Source organism: Eublepharis macularius, chromosome 5, assembly GCF_028583425.1.
Source record: "Eublepharis macularius isolate TG4126 chromosome 5, MPM_Emac_v1.0, whole genome shotgun sequence".
Lineage (NCBI taxonomy): Eukaryota > Metazoa > Chordata > Lepidosauria > Squamata > Eublepharidae > Eublepharis > Eublepharis macularius.
Genome location: NC_072794.1, coordinates 136,851,351 through 136,867,644, shown reverse-complemented (window position 1 = coordinate 136,867,644; position 16,294 = coordinate 136,851,351). Strand labels below are relative to the sequence as shown.

Below are 16,294 nucleotides of genomic sequence, written 5' to 3'. Positions count from 1 at the left end.
ATCTTGCTTTTTACCTCACAGGGTAGGTAAAAGGTAAAGGTGCAAGCACTGAGTCATTACGGACCCATGGGGGGACATCATATCATGACGTTTTCTTGGCAGACTCTTTACGGGATGGTTTGCCATTGCCTTCCCCAGTCATCTACACTTTATCCCCAGGAAACTGGGTACTCATTTTACTGACCTTGGAAGGATGGAAGGCTGAGTCAACCTTGAGCCAGCTACCTGAACCTCACAGGGTAGATGTGAGCATAGAATGTAGAGGGGAAAGCTCTGTATATTGTCCAGAGCTCCTTGGAAGAAAAGACAGGATAAAAACATTTCAGATAAATAATTTGAAGTTTGAGAGAGACTTGAACCAGGGGCTGAAGTGAAGATGTTTTTGAATTGCCTGCCTAGAAAAAAAGCATATAAATGAACCTGGGTATTAAGGACTTGTCAGCAAGCTCCATGTAGCTGTTTTTGGCTTGGTGGTGGGATATAAATGTTTCTTATTCCAGCAATTATGCCCTTGCATAATCTTTTCTACCCTTCCTCCTGTTCTCTCTAGTGCATGTACCAGGAACAACTTTCTACTGTTCCAGATTTTTGCGTAATGCAGATAAGTTGTATTTTCATGACAGGATCTCTCAAGAAATGTGATTTGAATGGCATGAGGTTGTATCTGATATGTCACTTTCTTTCATTTTTTAATGGGAGGAGGTGCTAGTGTGTTCTTCTGTTTTCAAACGCCTGTTTGCAAACTGGAGTAAAATACGTGCTCTACAGAACAATATTTCCTCTGTGTTATAAATCAATATTTCCCAGCAGGGCAGGATGTCCTCAGTTGGGGTGCCCAAACATTCAGCCATTCAGTGCTGATGTCAGGAGTTGTTAGAAGGTAGAGAGTGTACAAGCACCTCATCCCTAAACGATTCTCTGGTCACTGTCAATAGCAGGTCAGGATCAAAGCCTCCAAATTGGTACTTTGGGGCAGGTCTGCACAGCTATGACTCACCGAGCCAAATGCAGGCCAGTGGGGCCCCATTAACCACCACTAGAGATGGGCACGAACCGCATCACGAACTTCAAAAACCCACAAAATTGGCGATCGCGATCTGGCGGTTCGTGATTGTCCACGGCAAATGAACCAGCGTTCACTGCGGTTTGCGACCTCGGGATTGTCATCGGCACCAAACCACGAACCGCAGAGTCATTAAATTTTTTGGGGTCGTGCCCATGTCTAACTACCACCTTCATCTTTGGCGACCTCCTTATTCCTCCTGCTTCTTTTGGGTCCTCTTGTTCATTTCTTGCTTTTCATCTCTCATGAGTTCCTTTGATTCTGGGCTGCGTTCCTCTTGAAGTTACATGTGAAGGTGGAGGTTGCCATGGAGTCCAAAGCCTGGAAGCAGAGGCTGAACAGAAATGTTTGGGAATCCCTGTCTCTCTCCCCTCACCCCTCTGCCAGTTACTTGGCTTCTCTTTGGTAAGTGAGATCCACATGAGGTGATTAGCTTGCATATTATTAGCTAGTCTGTATCTCCAACAGAAGCAATATGTCTCCCTCAAATAGTGTAGAGGCTGCGGGGCGATACCGGCTAAGCATAGTAATATTGCAGAGTATTTGGTGATGCTTCTGCTCTTTTAATGTGGTAGTGTAAGAGAAAACTTCAGTCTCCATCACAATCTCCAATGAATGATTGGCATACTTCTGAAATACAGCTAGGAGAAGGTGGCAGTCTCTTGGAAGACTTCATTTCAGTTTGCCTCATAGGAAAAAATGAGCTTACTGAAGGACACACAGTCTTCCCGTCGTGTTTATAGTACAAAACCAAACAAACAGGCTTTGGAGTGTGTGCTTCACGCATTTGTGCATATTTTTCCCCCTACACAGACATGCTCTCTGAGTAGGAAAAACTATTTTTGAACCCATCTTGAGTCCATCTAAAAGAATGCACATACTTGGGATAACCATCCTGAGTGCACTGAAGAAGGAAACGCCACACTGGTGGCCATGTCTCACTCCTCTTTTCAAACTTCCTTGGAAGAGCTGGGGTAGATTTCGGTCTAGGTATCAGCTGGCACTTGTGTGGAGTTGCAGAGAGTTCCATTGGCAATTAAATCCTGGGCAGGGCATCCTGTCCTCCTCGCCTGATCCACTCTCCAGCTGCTTAGTGGCTCGTTCTTCTCTATACTTGTAGGCAGAAAAGTTGTTCAGGATTGAGGAGTATTCCAGCAATTCCCCCTTGTCTTGGTTGTAACCCTCTGAGTTAAGGTCTCCTTTTACTTGATGATACTTTAGGATCTTATGACGTTTCCTTCTACAATGTGTAGTTTCTCTCCCCACAGCTTCTTGGCCTTTTGCCTTTCCTAAGAGGGAAGGCTGGTCCATCCTCTGCCTTTAAAATGTTTTTATATAATAACAGATGACTCAGATGCCTATTTGCCAAGGTCAGCTCTGGGGCTAATTCTACCTCGTGGGGAAATTCCACTGAGAAATAAGTGTGTCCTGGTGAGTTTGCCTTCTCTAATGGAAACAAAATAATTTCAGATCATTTTCCTGCCAGCCTAAACTTTGAACTAAACCTAATTAAAAGAAGATCCACTGCTGTGCTTTGCACTTAGCTCACATGCCTGTTGCTAGGGCACAGGAGTCGCAAGGCAGGAATAACTGGATTTCTTGGCAGTTTGGCACAGGTTATTTCTAGAAGCTTACACCTGGGCAGCTGCTCACCCCTCTTGCCTCTCGGATTATTGTTGTTTTCCTTTCCTGACTCTTAAGGAAACGGAGCTGACTATATATGGAGAGCTACTTTTTCTAGTGGGACAAATGTATCCAACAAAGCTTTCATTGGTTGACGGCTCTGTGCCAACTCCCAACTAGTGGAAGGTGCTGTTCTTAAGACAGTGTGTGGTTGCTTTCAACAAGATTGCTTTCCAGTGGGCTTCTTCATGTATGTTTTTATGCATATGCAGCTCAGAGTTTAATGGTAGCAGGACTAATATACTAGTCTTCATGATGTGGGCAATTGGCCTGTTTTGATTGCCTTTTTAGCAAGGTATTGGTTTTGACCTTACTAGGTGCTTGTAATATTTGTGTCCTTGCAGTTTCTTTTAAATATTTTATATAAATAAATGCATCTTGGTGAATTTCCAATCAAAGTTTTAAAAAGGGCTTTCATTCCTCTTTAAAGCATTTTTTAAAATTCTCTAGTGGCTAGATAAAGCAGGTTAAAAACTGAAGGATGGTGAAATCCCCTTGGAAAGGAATAGTATCACACTGTGTTTGCATGTGCTGCAACGTTGTTCGGGGACAAAACCACAGAACATGCCAGTGGACTTTGCTCTTGGGTGGAGGAGGCATATCACAAATTTGCTGAGCAGTTTTATGGCACTTCCATACTGGTACAAACTGATCCATGTCATCTTCGTTGTTCAGCATGTCAGTTAACAGCACAGTATTGTGAAACTAAATTATGGGGTGCAGTCTGAAGAGAGTGTGTTGTGTTGGCATTTGCATGGAAGCTTAAGTGGTGTTGGTACTGAATGACCTTGCAGCAGCATGCTATTCCTGCTTCCAGAAGTAAAGTCTCAGGAAACTCGTCTCTGTGGTTCTTGCTGTCGGAATAATGAGACCGGGAGGGTAGCTGCAGGTGACTGATGGTTTAAATGGTGGACACATAAATCTACTGATGTCATAAACACCAACTACTGTACAGTTCCTACTTAAGAATACATTTCCTGCGTCTGGCTTCTGGGATGAAGCAAGGCTTGGTGTAGGAACTATCTCATTGGAATCTAGAATGTAAGCCTTCCTCTGTTTTACAAATTAAACTATGAGTTTCTCATTATAGCCTGTTAACTGTGATGTTCCTGTGCCTTTTAGCAGTTGAATGGAATTGATTGCAACAGGATTTTTTTTTGGATAAAACCAGTAAGGGATTTCTTTAGCGTTAACTTAGTTAAGCAGAATGCTGGTTCTTTTCCCTTGTTTGTGTTGCATTAAGGGAGAATGTTTAAAGCTTTTCAGTGACTTGCAATAAAATAAAGTTCTATTTAAACGACAGCACATTAGCTGTTCACTTTGTGTTGAGAGCTTTGCTAGCATTAGAACAGGATTTTTCTGAGCGTGTTTGTTTGAGCAAGCTTATAAAAGGTGCTGTTCAGCAGGTCAGATCTGATATGCCAGAGTATTGTACTGAGAATTAAACAAAGAATTAAGCAAAGTATTGTATTAAGAATTACGCATTTTACTATGTATTTTAGATTCTGAGCAAGGTAGAAGGTATAATTATGTTGACAAATGATGTTTGTGTAACTTTCTTTATGCCAGTGTAGTTCATTATCTCTTTTAGCAGGATGGCAGAGAGTTGTGATATAGTCTTGTCATCCACTTTCTGATGAAGAGGCTTGCTGAACTTTGAGAAACTCAGGGCTTTTTTTCAGCTGGAACGCAGTGGAACGGAGTTCCGGCACCTCTTGAAAATGGTCACATGGCTGGTGGCCCCGCCCCCTGATCTCCAGACAGAGGGGAGTTTAGATTGCCCTCTGCACGGCGCGGAGGGCAATCTAAACTCCCCTCTGTCTGGAGATCAGGAGGCAGGGCCACCAGTCATGTGACCATTTTCGCCGAGGGCAATTTAAACTTAAAAAAACTCCCCCTTTCTTCCAGCTGACCCAAAGTGATGTCATTGTGCGGTCCTGGGAGTGTGCGTGCACTTTGCGCACGCACATGTGGTACTGGGGGCACTACCTCCTGCCAAGAGTTGCCCCCTGTGCTGGCAACCCACTGAGTTCCACCACTTTTTTTTCCCAGAAAAAAAGCCCTGGAGAAACTTATTTGAAATATGGAGTCCTAAGGCTGTCATTGAACTCCACCCTGTTGGCAAGACTATAATATGTTGTATCACAGGAGTGAAGGTTTTTTTAAAACTTCTATTACAGTTGCCTGCCACAGCTATAATCAGAATAGAGTTTACTGTGGATTTGCAGTTTGAAGTCATCTCAAGAGCAGGCTTTTCTTTGACTTATAACTACATGTTTAATGTGTCACTGCCAGTCCTGGAGCTTTCCTGTGACAATTATACTAATGGGCTGCTGTTGATAGGTGAAATGTCCTATAGCAACATTTCTGCAAGAGTGAAATAGCCATAATGGATGGAATACTTGTCCATGTTACTTGCATTATGTTTGTAGAATACAACTGGCAGCTTATTGTAAGGGCATAAGAGAACTGGAAAAGTGGAGGAACACTGGGCTTATTGCAAGTTTAACCATTTTGGTTTATAGTCATAGTAGTGTTTTGGGGATTCTGTGCAAGTGCCAAGTTTGGTATTGGCCACTGAATTCAGCACCATGAGAGCTGCATTCTTCACATGTGATTTTTGAAGGATCATCTGACAGCTGCAGTTTGGTGGTCTAGCATGACATTTTACACAAGAGCAAGACTGGAGGCCAGTAGCACCTTTAAGACCACCAAGATTTCCAGAGTATAAGTATTTTAGAGTCAAAGCTCTCTTCATCAAATAACACAAGATAGTTCAAATACACAATAGCAGAAGCTCTTACTCGTATGGGCTAATACTAGACCTTTCTGTCAGTATTTTTTTTTAATCGACCCCCTGGAGGTCTGGAACTCAAATACTCTCAGGACTGTAACTGGGACATGGAGATAATGTATCAAAATATTATTTATATAAATACCTTTCTTTTCTCCCCTGTGGGTGCCTGAAGTGGTTTACAACAAGGTTCTCTCTACCTCCATTTATCAACGCAACAAGAACCATATGAAATAGAGTGAGGGTTTATTACTGGCCAGAGGCCACCTAGGAGCCTTCCATAGCAGAGCAGAGATTCAAACCGGGATCTTCCAGATCCTAGTTCTAATTATTATACCTCTCTGGCTGTCCTTTGCAGTCTGAAGCCAAGTAATTATTCATTCATTTTGCATAGACTTCTCTTATTGCAGTATTTTAATGGGATGTAAATTGTGGCGGCCAGGTGACAGGTTTCAGGGTTTTGAAGTCAGCGCATGTGCTTGGTAGCACATGTGCTTGATAGCAGTAGTGCCAGAAAGATGAAGAACAAGTAGGACAAATGATACCTGCCTTTGGGAAGGATGTAGAACTGTATAAACTAAGTTCCCTCCTTGAGAGTGGGGTTTTATGCTGCCACCAATTTTTCTTGCAGACCTGCTGGGTAAGACCAGTGTCACATGCAGGCTGGTCTTTGCCTGACAACAGCAGTCACTTTTGCAGCATTGTGCCAAAGACCGTCTTGTTCCCTTTGTCTAGAAATCTGTTCGTTAGTCTGCTCTTTTAGTTGTTTGCTCTGTTAGTAGTGCCATGCTAAATGAATGTTGTTGAGTTGTATCTGAATGCAAACAAAAACAGGCTACAGGTAAGCAAAAGGTCTTATATAACTGCCTGCCTCTCTCCCTTGTGAAATACAGGATGATGTGAAAAGAAGAATGTACTATTTATATTGCCGCAGTTGAGCTAACATCAGCTCTCTACAGTTTGCAAATAAAAGTGACGTTCTGTGATGCCCAAGAGCCAAATTAGGTTCTTTGTGGCATCAGTATCTATAATGAGCCTGCAGGCTAAATGGTGCTACTAGAACACTTGGGTGAACCTATTGTCTCTCCTGCAACAGCAGTGGTGAAGTTCAAGTATATCATGAGAAGATCATGGCACTCAGGACAGATGGCACTAAAATGAGAATGCGATTAAAAATTCGTTGTGGTGGCCAGCACTGTATCCATTACACTTAACTCAGTGGATGCATTGTTTCTCCAGGACTGGCTGTAGTAAGTACATGCTTGTATCACTTTCATAAGCAAGTCGGAGGCTGAACGCACACAAGGTGCATGAATGAAGGGATTAAGTGCTGGTTTTGCTGACCAAGGTATGCATCATGTACCACATGTGGCTATGGTTCTAGTGAATGTGCTGTGGAGTCAAAGCAAAATGGCTTTATATATCACAAAGCATTTGTGTTGACTGTGAATATAATGGTGTTTCACTGGTGTTTGCAGCAGAGCTGTCGAGCTTTAATTATTGATGCATTTCTTGAAACACTCATACTTGCCTGCCTGATTGTGCCATGGTGTCCTGATGTGTGTCCATGGGTGTTTTAAATTTACACTTTTCTGTGTTGTAATAAATATGGACCTACTCACAGTAAATAGGTTTGCAAAATAGAGTTTTATTCTGAGGAAGAACATGATGCAGGTCCCGTAGCACCTTAAAGATTAACTAGATTTGGTGGGTTTAGTTGGTCTTTAAGATGCTACAAATCTAGTTGGTTTTTAAGAAGCCACTGGTCCCAAATCTTGCTCTTCTACCACCTGAAACTATTCTAAGGAAGTAGCTGAGAAATCCTAGTTCTTGTAAGTAAGTAGGAGGTATTATTGCAGTGATGTAATCTGATCTTTCAAGAAAATCTTCACTTTTCCCCCTTTTCTTTTAGGGGCTGGACGGTGCTTTTACAGAGATAAAATAGCCCAGGACAGCGGCTGGAGTCTGGGTGAGTGTTCTTAGAGTGTCTATTGCCCATTATCAGACCTGTCAATTCCACTTATTTGAGTGGTATTTACAAGGATGAGTGGTCTCCCTAACATTTTAAATCTTAAGTAGTACTTTGCTGAATTAGTATAGCTTTTTCCTAGTACCAGTATTTAAAACTTTTTTAATGTCCTGGTGAGTTCGCTGGTAGTGCTGCAAGATGTTAGTTTTAAAAACCATGAAAACATTATCTCGATATTCTTTCAAGCAGTACACACTTCAGTTGGTCTGAAAAGTTGCTTCAAAAGAGGCCTTTCAGTGATTTCTTGGAACTTCATTAAGGTAAACTGTATGAGATGCCAAGTGCAAGTCAAGTACTATTACATTGTGCAAGCAGAGAAGTGTTAAATTGACTGCTCTAGCCCTAACAACAGAATACAAACCAGTAGTATTATGGTTGTTGGGGGTTTTCCGGGCTGTATTGCCGTGGTCTTGGCATTGTAGTTCCTGACGTTTCGCCAGCAGCTGTGGCTGGCATCTTCAGAGGTGTAGCACCAAAAGACAGAGATCTCTCAGTGTCACAGTGTGGAAAAGATGTAGGTCATTTGTATCTACTCAGGAGGGGTGGGGTTGAGCTGAGTCATTCTGTAAGAGTTTCCCAGGGTGTGGAATGCTAATGGCGGGAGGCTTCACTGTATCCTGAGGAGGTTCTTTTGCATATGGATTGGTGCTTGATGTGCTAATCTTCTCTGCAGGGCTATTGTCGGGTGTGGAGTGTTTTGTTGGCCTGGTGTTTTTCATAACTGGAGCCCATGCTCTGTTCATTCTTAAGGTTTCTTCTTTCCTGTTGAAGTTTTGCTTATGCTTGTGAATTTCAATGGCTTCCCTGTGCAGTCTGACAAAGTAGTTGGAAGTGTTGTCCAGTATTTTGGTGTCCTGGAATAAGATACTGTGCCCTGTTTGAGTTAGGCTATGTTCAGCCACTGCTGATTTTTCAGGTTGTCCAAGTCTGCAGTGTCTTTCATGTTCTTTTATTCTTGTCTGGATGCTACGCTTTGTGGTCCCGATGTAAACTTGTCCACAGCTGCAGGGTATACGGTATACTCCTGCAGAGGTGAGGGGGTCTCTGGGCGAAACGTCAGGAACTACAATGCCAAGACCACGGCAATACAGCCCGGAAAACCCCCAACAACCATCGTTCTCCGGCCGTGAAAGCCTTCGACAGTAGTATTATGTTTGCTTCTGAGAAGAAATCGGAGTACGGGTTCACTGGTTTATGATTTGACAGTGCTGTTCTAGAGAGGGCCTGATTTTCCGTTTCCTATTTAGAAATCTTTTGGTCCTAGGGATTCTGTCTTATACCTTTGTCCTATCAAGGTTTGTGAACTATCCTGGTGGATTTTTTTGTTGCTTATTGTTGAGACCAAGGCTCCAATAACACATGACAGCAGACGTGGCTCCGCTCCAATCAACCAGTATAGGGCGGAAGTTCTGATCTTAAGAGGAAAGTGCAGTTTGGAGAAGCTGAACTATTACCAGGGTTGGTATTTAGGCAAGTGCTGCTCTTGTATGTCACTTGAGTCTGAAGTCTTTGAAGATTGCTTTTAGTTGCCCCCTTTGGTTCTTGAGCATGTGTGACTCAGGAATTCCAAACCACACAATCTTATCCTAATTCTACTCCATGTGCTGTACATGCAGCAGCCCAGGGAGAATGATGAATTGCTCTTCTGTCTTGGTACAGGCAGAAGCTGCTTTGTATAGTTGTACTACACAACTTGTAGGTGTGTGTAGAATTGGATGATGGTGCATGAATTCAGTATATATGTAGAAGCAGCTTAGAATATACACAGCATAGGCTGAAGGCTTGGGGTAGTATATGGAGAGAATAGATTTCCAGAATAAAAGAGCTGTCCAGATCTAAGAACCTACCACTGCCTAAGACCCTGGAGAGCTGCTGCCAGTCTGAGAGGGCAATACTGACCTTGATAGACCAGTGGTCTGATTCAGTATAAGGCAGCTTCACGTGCCATCCTTAGCCAACTCAGCGTTGGCTACTTGTGAATGGTACATACACACATTTTGATTGAGGGGAAACTGTGTCCATTGCAGTTGTGTTTGCTGCTCTAAAAATGAGACCCCCCCCCCAAATGATTATGCTTGGGATTCCTGATAGGGCTTGGGTCTCCTGGATGCAAGCGTTTAAGGATGTGTGTCTGCTCATGGGGTTGTGGTTTGCTGAGGAAAGCACAAGTGAATGTGATGACTGCATAAAGAATGGGCTGCTCACTGATGAACTCTTAAATGTAGATGTTTGGAGCTTCCTGAGGGACTTGCAGACACACTTTCAGGTCTGCCACTTGGATTCTCTGATGGAGATGTTAGCTTGATGGTGCCATCATGCACCATTGATAGTGATGCAGATGGATCAAAGCCTGGCAACATTCTCCTACACAGGATGGAGTTTTGTATCACTTTCCAGAATATAATGATGGTCCTATTACACATGCATGAATCAGTAGTTGCAGCCATGTTGAGGCCGACAAATACTGTTCTAGTGACATATAAGCTGTAAATGGATCAGTGCCATTGATGAAGAAAAAATGCATGCACCTGCATCAGAGGCTATAGAATTTTCTCTCTGAGCAGGATGGCTTGTAAATTTTTATGAACAACTTCTGCTCAGTAATTCCAAGGGGGCTTACCTTGTTTTATTACAAAAGCTGGTAGGCACACCTTAATTTTGTACTTTCTTCTTTTCTTCTCTTCTTCTCTTCTCCATTCCCCGTCTTTGGAATGGAAACATGGTGTGTGATTGTTTAAATTCACAAGGAAAAAGCTGAATGTATAATTTATCTTCTGCAACTGGGCAGGCTTAAAAAAGTGTGATTAAAGTCCAAGTTATTTCTCAATTCTCCTTGCAAAATAGTCTGTCTCTTTCCTCCTGAGCATCTTCTATGCTGTCTTCTGTTGCGTCTGTCCAAATGCAATATACCCTGGAGTGTGGGCTAATGCATCTCGAAGCAGCCAAGGAAACACAGTGTAGCATAGCAGTTAAGTAACTGGGCTGCAGTGCAGCACATTGCTGTTTTGAATTTTACTACTGCCATGAACTCACCATGTAGCCTTGGGTAAGCCACTCCTCTCAGTTCCAGCTGTATTGTGGAGATAACAACACTAACTTTGTTCACAGCTCTCTGTGGGCACTAATCTATCCAGAAAAGCAGTATACAAATGAACTGTTATTAATGTGCCTACATATGTATTGGTGCACATAGGTGACAATAAATCTAGGATTTCTTTTCCTTGCTCAGCAATTGCATTACTGTGTGGCTCTTTGGGCCATTTTGATGTCACTTCAGGGTTTTGGAGTTGCTACAGCACCTTTAGTTCCTTCTTCTTGAATATCATCAGAAGCCCCAAGGAATGTGGATTTATTCTCCTAGTGGGTCACAGTAGTAGCACTGCTAACTGCATGCACCAACCAGCACTGTCTGGGAAAGAGCATGAGTGTGATCCAGGCAGTTGTGAGAAGAGGAAAGGTGCACAGGCAGGTGGGGAGATGCAAGGGGGTAGAAAGGTAGGTATGGGGGGGAGAGCTGTGGCCACTCTCTGCCCAGGGCCTTCGACAGCCTGGAAGCAAAACTATCATTTCTATATCATGTTAACCCTTTTCAGGAAATAGTAGCAATGCTACTATTGGTGGACTTCTCCCGTATGACCCAAGAGTTCTGACATTATGCTTTCTTCCTGTGTTGCAATGAGTTCCCACAGTGCAAAGGGACTCTTTGTAGAGAGACCATCCTGAGATCTCCAGGTAAAAGGAAGCTCCTGTATGTGACTGATCTGAGCCTGTAAAGGTTCCAAGTGTCATCAGAGTTAGTGTATGCTTGGTATTTTTAAGACCATGCAAACTGCCTGTTGTTGTTAGTAGTAGACTTAAGTATTTGAAAAATTCTTGCCTCTCTTCCAGTTCCTGCTTGTTACTCTATGATAGAGATGGGCATGAACCAGAAAAAAAAATGAACCATGCTGTTCGCGGTTCGTCATGTTTCACAAACCACGAACTTTCACGAATCTCCCCTGGTTCACAAACTGGTTCATTTGGTTCGTGAAAAAGTCACTTCCAGGCCAGCAAATCACCACTTCCAGGGTCAGCAGAAGGTCTGCAGAAAGCCCATACCCTGTTGTCTAGGAAACTGATTGATCGACGCCAAGCTGTCTGCAGTGACGAACTGAAAAATGAACCAAACAAACCACCCTAAAGTTTGTGGCTGTTCGTCAGAAATAGGCTCTGATGTACCGCCGGTTCGCGAACCATGAACTGGCCTGGGTTGTGACGAACTTTGGTTCATCTTTCAGTTCATGCCCATCTCTACTCTATGACTGTTACTTTTTAAAATGTGCTTAACAATATGTTGCAAGGATAATTGAGGCCCAAGAACGGAGATCCAGCATCAGCAGAGTTGTAGAGTGGGGCTTGATCCCTCTCAGCATCTTGCATTCCCTCTAAGCACACAGGCATTTTCTTCCTCTGACCTTTTGCTGGAATTTAGAATGGAGATGCAGCATTCTGTGCCTTGCTGATCCTGTCCAAGCTGCAGAGGCAGAAGGATGGTGATGAACTTGAACGCTTGTAATGTGAGTGCTTTTCCACACCTTCCTCTGTTGAAAGCTCACCGTTTCTTTTATGGGAATTGCCCCTAGTTGTCTCTTATCTGTCTGTCTCATCCCCTACTAGCTGAGCTCACTTGTGTTGGGGCCCTCCTGGAATGAGAGAAAAAAATCATCCTAGGGAACCAGACATGGGAAAATGGCTAGTGAGAAGAGGATTCAGCATTCCTCTTACTCTTAAAACCAGGCCTCCACTATGTAATTTGTGATAGATTTGCTGCTGCCCCCACATCTAGTTTGGCTTGGTGGAAAGTTTGAACATATGTCTGTAAGGCTGGCTGATGGTGGTAGATGTTTCAGACATTATATTTAGAGTCTCTTAATTCTGTTGCTAGACCTTTGAGCCTGTATTAACCAAAGCCAATATGAATTCATGACACTGCCTTGTACTGAGCCAGACTGTTGGTCTATCAAATACTGATTTCACACATGCTGAATAATGCTCTTTGTAACTAGATTTTACTGTGTGAAACAGGAAAATCCCTTTGCAAATGATCTCTAAAGTGCACTGAAAGTGGATTGAAAGTAGGGCTCCCAGGTGCCTGCTGGTGGCAGGCAAACTCCCAGGGGTTTGTCCCATTGCCCACTGATCCACCAGGAATTGGCAGATGGCAGCAAGTTGCCACCACCGACAGGCACTCCGGGAACATGTGTGGTACGTATGCATTTGCATGACGGCGTCATTTCCGGAAGTGAGGCCCTTCATGGGGAGGGCGGAAGAGAAATCCGAAGAAAATAAAGTGATGTCATCGCGTTGGCCATGGGAGTGCTCTTCTACTTCATTTGGGGCCGATTCAGCCCTGTGTGGAGCATGGGAGTGCCCCCATGGCTGGCACGATGACATCACTTCTGGAAGTGATGTCATCCTGCAAGTGCTGGAGTGTGCACATGTGAAGATGGAGCACACGACAGATATGAGGTAAGTGCCAGGTTGCCCTTCTCCTGCCAGGAGGGTATAGGGAACTGGCAACCCTATTGAAAGTGTATTATTCAGCATGTGTGAAAAGGTCAGTGTTGTCGTCTTTGACAGGCCGTGGCTCTCCAAGGTGTCAAATAGAATCTTCTTATCACCTCATGTCTGATCCTTTGAACTAGAGATGTCAGGAATTGAACCTGGAATGTTCTGCAGATGCTCTGCCTCTAACCCACAGTCCTTTCTCTTGCAATGCTTTTGATACTTCTCTCTTGCAGATGTTTCTACCTTGGTTTTTCTCTGCTTTAATAGCAGTGGAATACAAAGCCTGTGCTAAAATTGTAGGAGGGCATAGCATGGAGTGAGTGTCAAGGAAGGGAGGGAGGTCTCTACGTTCACACTCTTTGGATGTATGAGAAGCAGGGCCGCATCTAAATATTTTTTGAGTGGGGGCAAAAGTAAAAAATGGTGCCCCCTTATATTTTTTCTTCATATATACGTATATGATCAATGTTTTTTAATATAGATATATAACGAACAACTCTTTTAAACAACAGAATAAATTGTGTTGACTCCCGTTGCAGAGTCACTGGGGCAAGGCTGCCATAGGTAGGCATACTCCCGAATGCAAGTTGAACTCATCCCAGAGAAAGCCCACACTGACAAAATGAAGGACAGGAATACAGTCCTCCCAGAACCAAAGTGAAGGAAGGGGAAGAACATCTAATCAAGAGAATCACATCTATTTCTACCAAACCAAATGGAGGGAAGGGACATGGGCTGGAACTTAGGCCAACAGAACCAGTGTCATTCACAGCAGCCAGGCACTGGGTTCAGCTAGTGGGGAAACACCACAGAACCGAACCAAGCAGTATCCAACCAGAAGCACAAGGCATTCCCTTGCATAATCTTATAAAGACTATTGCAGACAGTGAATTCCAAACAGTGAATCACCAAACATGAGTCCCACATAGGGGACCCCAGGAGTGTACAGGTAAAGAGCAGCAATTACAGTCAATAAGGTAAGCATGTGCTCATGTTTTTCTTTTCATCAATCTTTATCTGGAAAAGGTTGAAATCCAAAGGGATGCCCAGAACTGGGGCCGGCAGATTTTCGCTCAGATTTTCGTCATTGAAGACTTCATCAGGGGCATTCAACCTATATTTCCATGGCTGTTCTCTCTAAAGCGCATAAACTAGTACCACACCCGAGGGCAACGTGGAGTAAATCCCTTTGGATTTCAACCTTTTCCAGATAAAGATTGATGAAAAGAAAAACATGAGCTCATACTTACCTTATTGATTGTAATTGCTGCTCTTTACCTGTACACTCCTGGGGTCCCCTGTGTGGGACTCATGTTTGGTGATTCACTGTTTGGAATTCACTGTCTGCAATAGTCTTTATAAGATTGTTATTGTGTCAAGTTGTACATTGCCTTAATAAGTGGTTATGATACTGTTGTTGTATTAATTTAGGCTTATGTACGACTTTAAATCTTGTGAACTCTACCAGTGTGACTATTTGCTGTACTATTATTCATTTCCGTCCCGAGCGGGGGCATCCCGCCATTCCTTGCTGATTAATTCGGGAGGAGCCATCCTTTTTTGTTGATTCTTCCACTCCTGACAGCCTCCCCACCAAACCTGGCTAGCAAACAGAGCCTCCCAAGGCAGAGCTGCTGTCCTTCAGAGAGCGAGGGGTGCCACCGGCAGCGGCCTCTTTCCCTCCCTCCCTGTGAGCTTGACAATTTTTTGCCAAGGTTGCTGGCCCGCGAGAGAGGCCTGGCCCGGTACTTACTCTGCCTGCCCTGCTCCCCGCAGACGTTGCGCAGGCTGCAAGGAAGAGTGGAAAAGAGGCCGGTAGCATGTGCTCTGTGTGCATGCGCATGCTCAGCAGCAGCCGCCTCACCGCCACTTGCTCTTGGCACGCAGTCGAGGAAGAGGGGAAGGGCGGCAGCTGGCAGCCAGGCTTGCTCTGCATGCGTGTGTGTGTGTAGTAGCCTCCTTGCCGGTGCCCTTTCTTTGGCGTCGCTGGGGTCAAGCGACCCCCCCCTCCGCCCCTCCCCTAAATCCAGCCCTGATGAGAAGTACAGCAGACCTTAAGAACAGTTGCTGTCAAGTCTCCTATAATTTGTACTTGACTGCAGGTCTTATAATTGAAGTCTTTTTTGTTGCTTAAATTCTCCAATTTGTATAGCACTTTCAGTCTCACCTCAAGGTGTGTGTTGGGAAGGGAAAGCTGTATACATCTGCATTGGGACTAATTTGACAGGCACTCTCTCTGCCTGAGGGAAACTCCTAGGAAATCTACCACAAAACTGTAATGCAAATGGTAAGTCTGCCCCACATTCTCAGCTGTCATGAGAGAAATGCAGAAGCCAGAAGGCCTGGACTTGGTTCTGGAAAGATGGATTTCCTTGTAATCCTACTTCTCATCATTCAGCTTTGCTGTGGGTGCAGCATATGCAAAATTGGCATTTTGTTTCCTTCTGCCCTGCTGTAGTAGAAATTATTGCTGTAGGCCTAGGTAGTCCTGTTTTAGGCATGTAAACATAGTGACCAAGCCACAGTTTCTGTGAAATCAATGAGCTTGAAATCCTGTGCCAGACACACTTACAATCAAGGAGGGATTATGCCACATTATATTATTTCTAAACATGTATTTCATCTCTTTCTCTTCAACAAGAGTTCACGCTTAAGATAGAAAGAGGAATTTTGCACACACATTTTGTTTTATGTGACTAGGAGAATGTGTGCTCCTTCTGATTTTGTACCTGGGGACTTGTACCTCAGAAAGTGCAAGGTCCAGGTCATTTGTGCTTATGAATATGCACATGGCTGTAGGAATCTCGTCATGTGTATGCTTACAGTCTGGGTACAGCAAACAGTAACCGAATAGGCATTTTCTGCCTCTGTATTAAAAATGCTTAAGGAGGCTTTTGATGCAGCTTCAAAAACTGTATAGTAAAGTGATACTCAGTGGCTTGAGAGCTACATGTGGCTCTTTTGAGCACTGTTGTCTGATGGGGCACCTACCCATGTTTCAGGAAAGTAGTCAAGGCCCTTGTCAGGCAGAGCTTGTGGCTGGAAGGTGGTTTCCACCTTATAATAGCCGCCACTCGAGGAATGGGTAAGCTGTGAACCTCCCTGAGGTGCAGGTCTCAGTAAATGTCATGCTTTTGCTTGATGGAAATTGGAAATGTGACTATCTACTAGCTGTGAA

The 16,294-nt window shown here is 43.8% G+C and overlaps 1 protein-coding gene across 3 annotated transcripts in view; it reads left to right on the top strand.

Annotated features, from left to right (window-relative positions):
• EPB41L1 (erythrocyte membrane protein band 4.1 like 1) overlaps positions 1 to 16,294 on the top strand; it is a 212,765-nt gene that overhangs the window by 15,251 nt on the left and 181,220 nt on the right. For 2 of the 3 annotated variants that reach the window (XM_054979368.1, XM_054979370.1), the window contains exon 2: positions 7,453 to 7,509. The exons of the other annotated variant lie outside the window; for it this stretch is intronic. The gene's annotated coding sequence lies outside the window, so the exon portion shown is untranslated. The remainder of the gene's footprint in view (positions 1 to 7,452; positions 7,510 to 16,294) is intronic. 3 annotated transcript variants of the gene reach the window in all.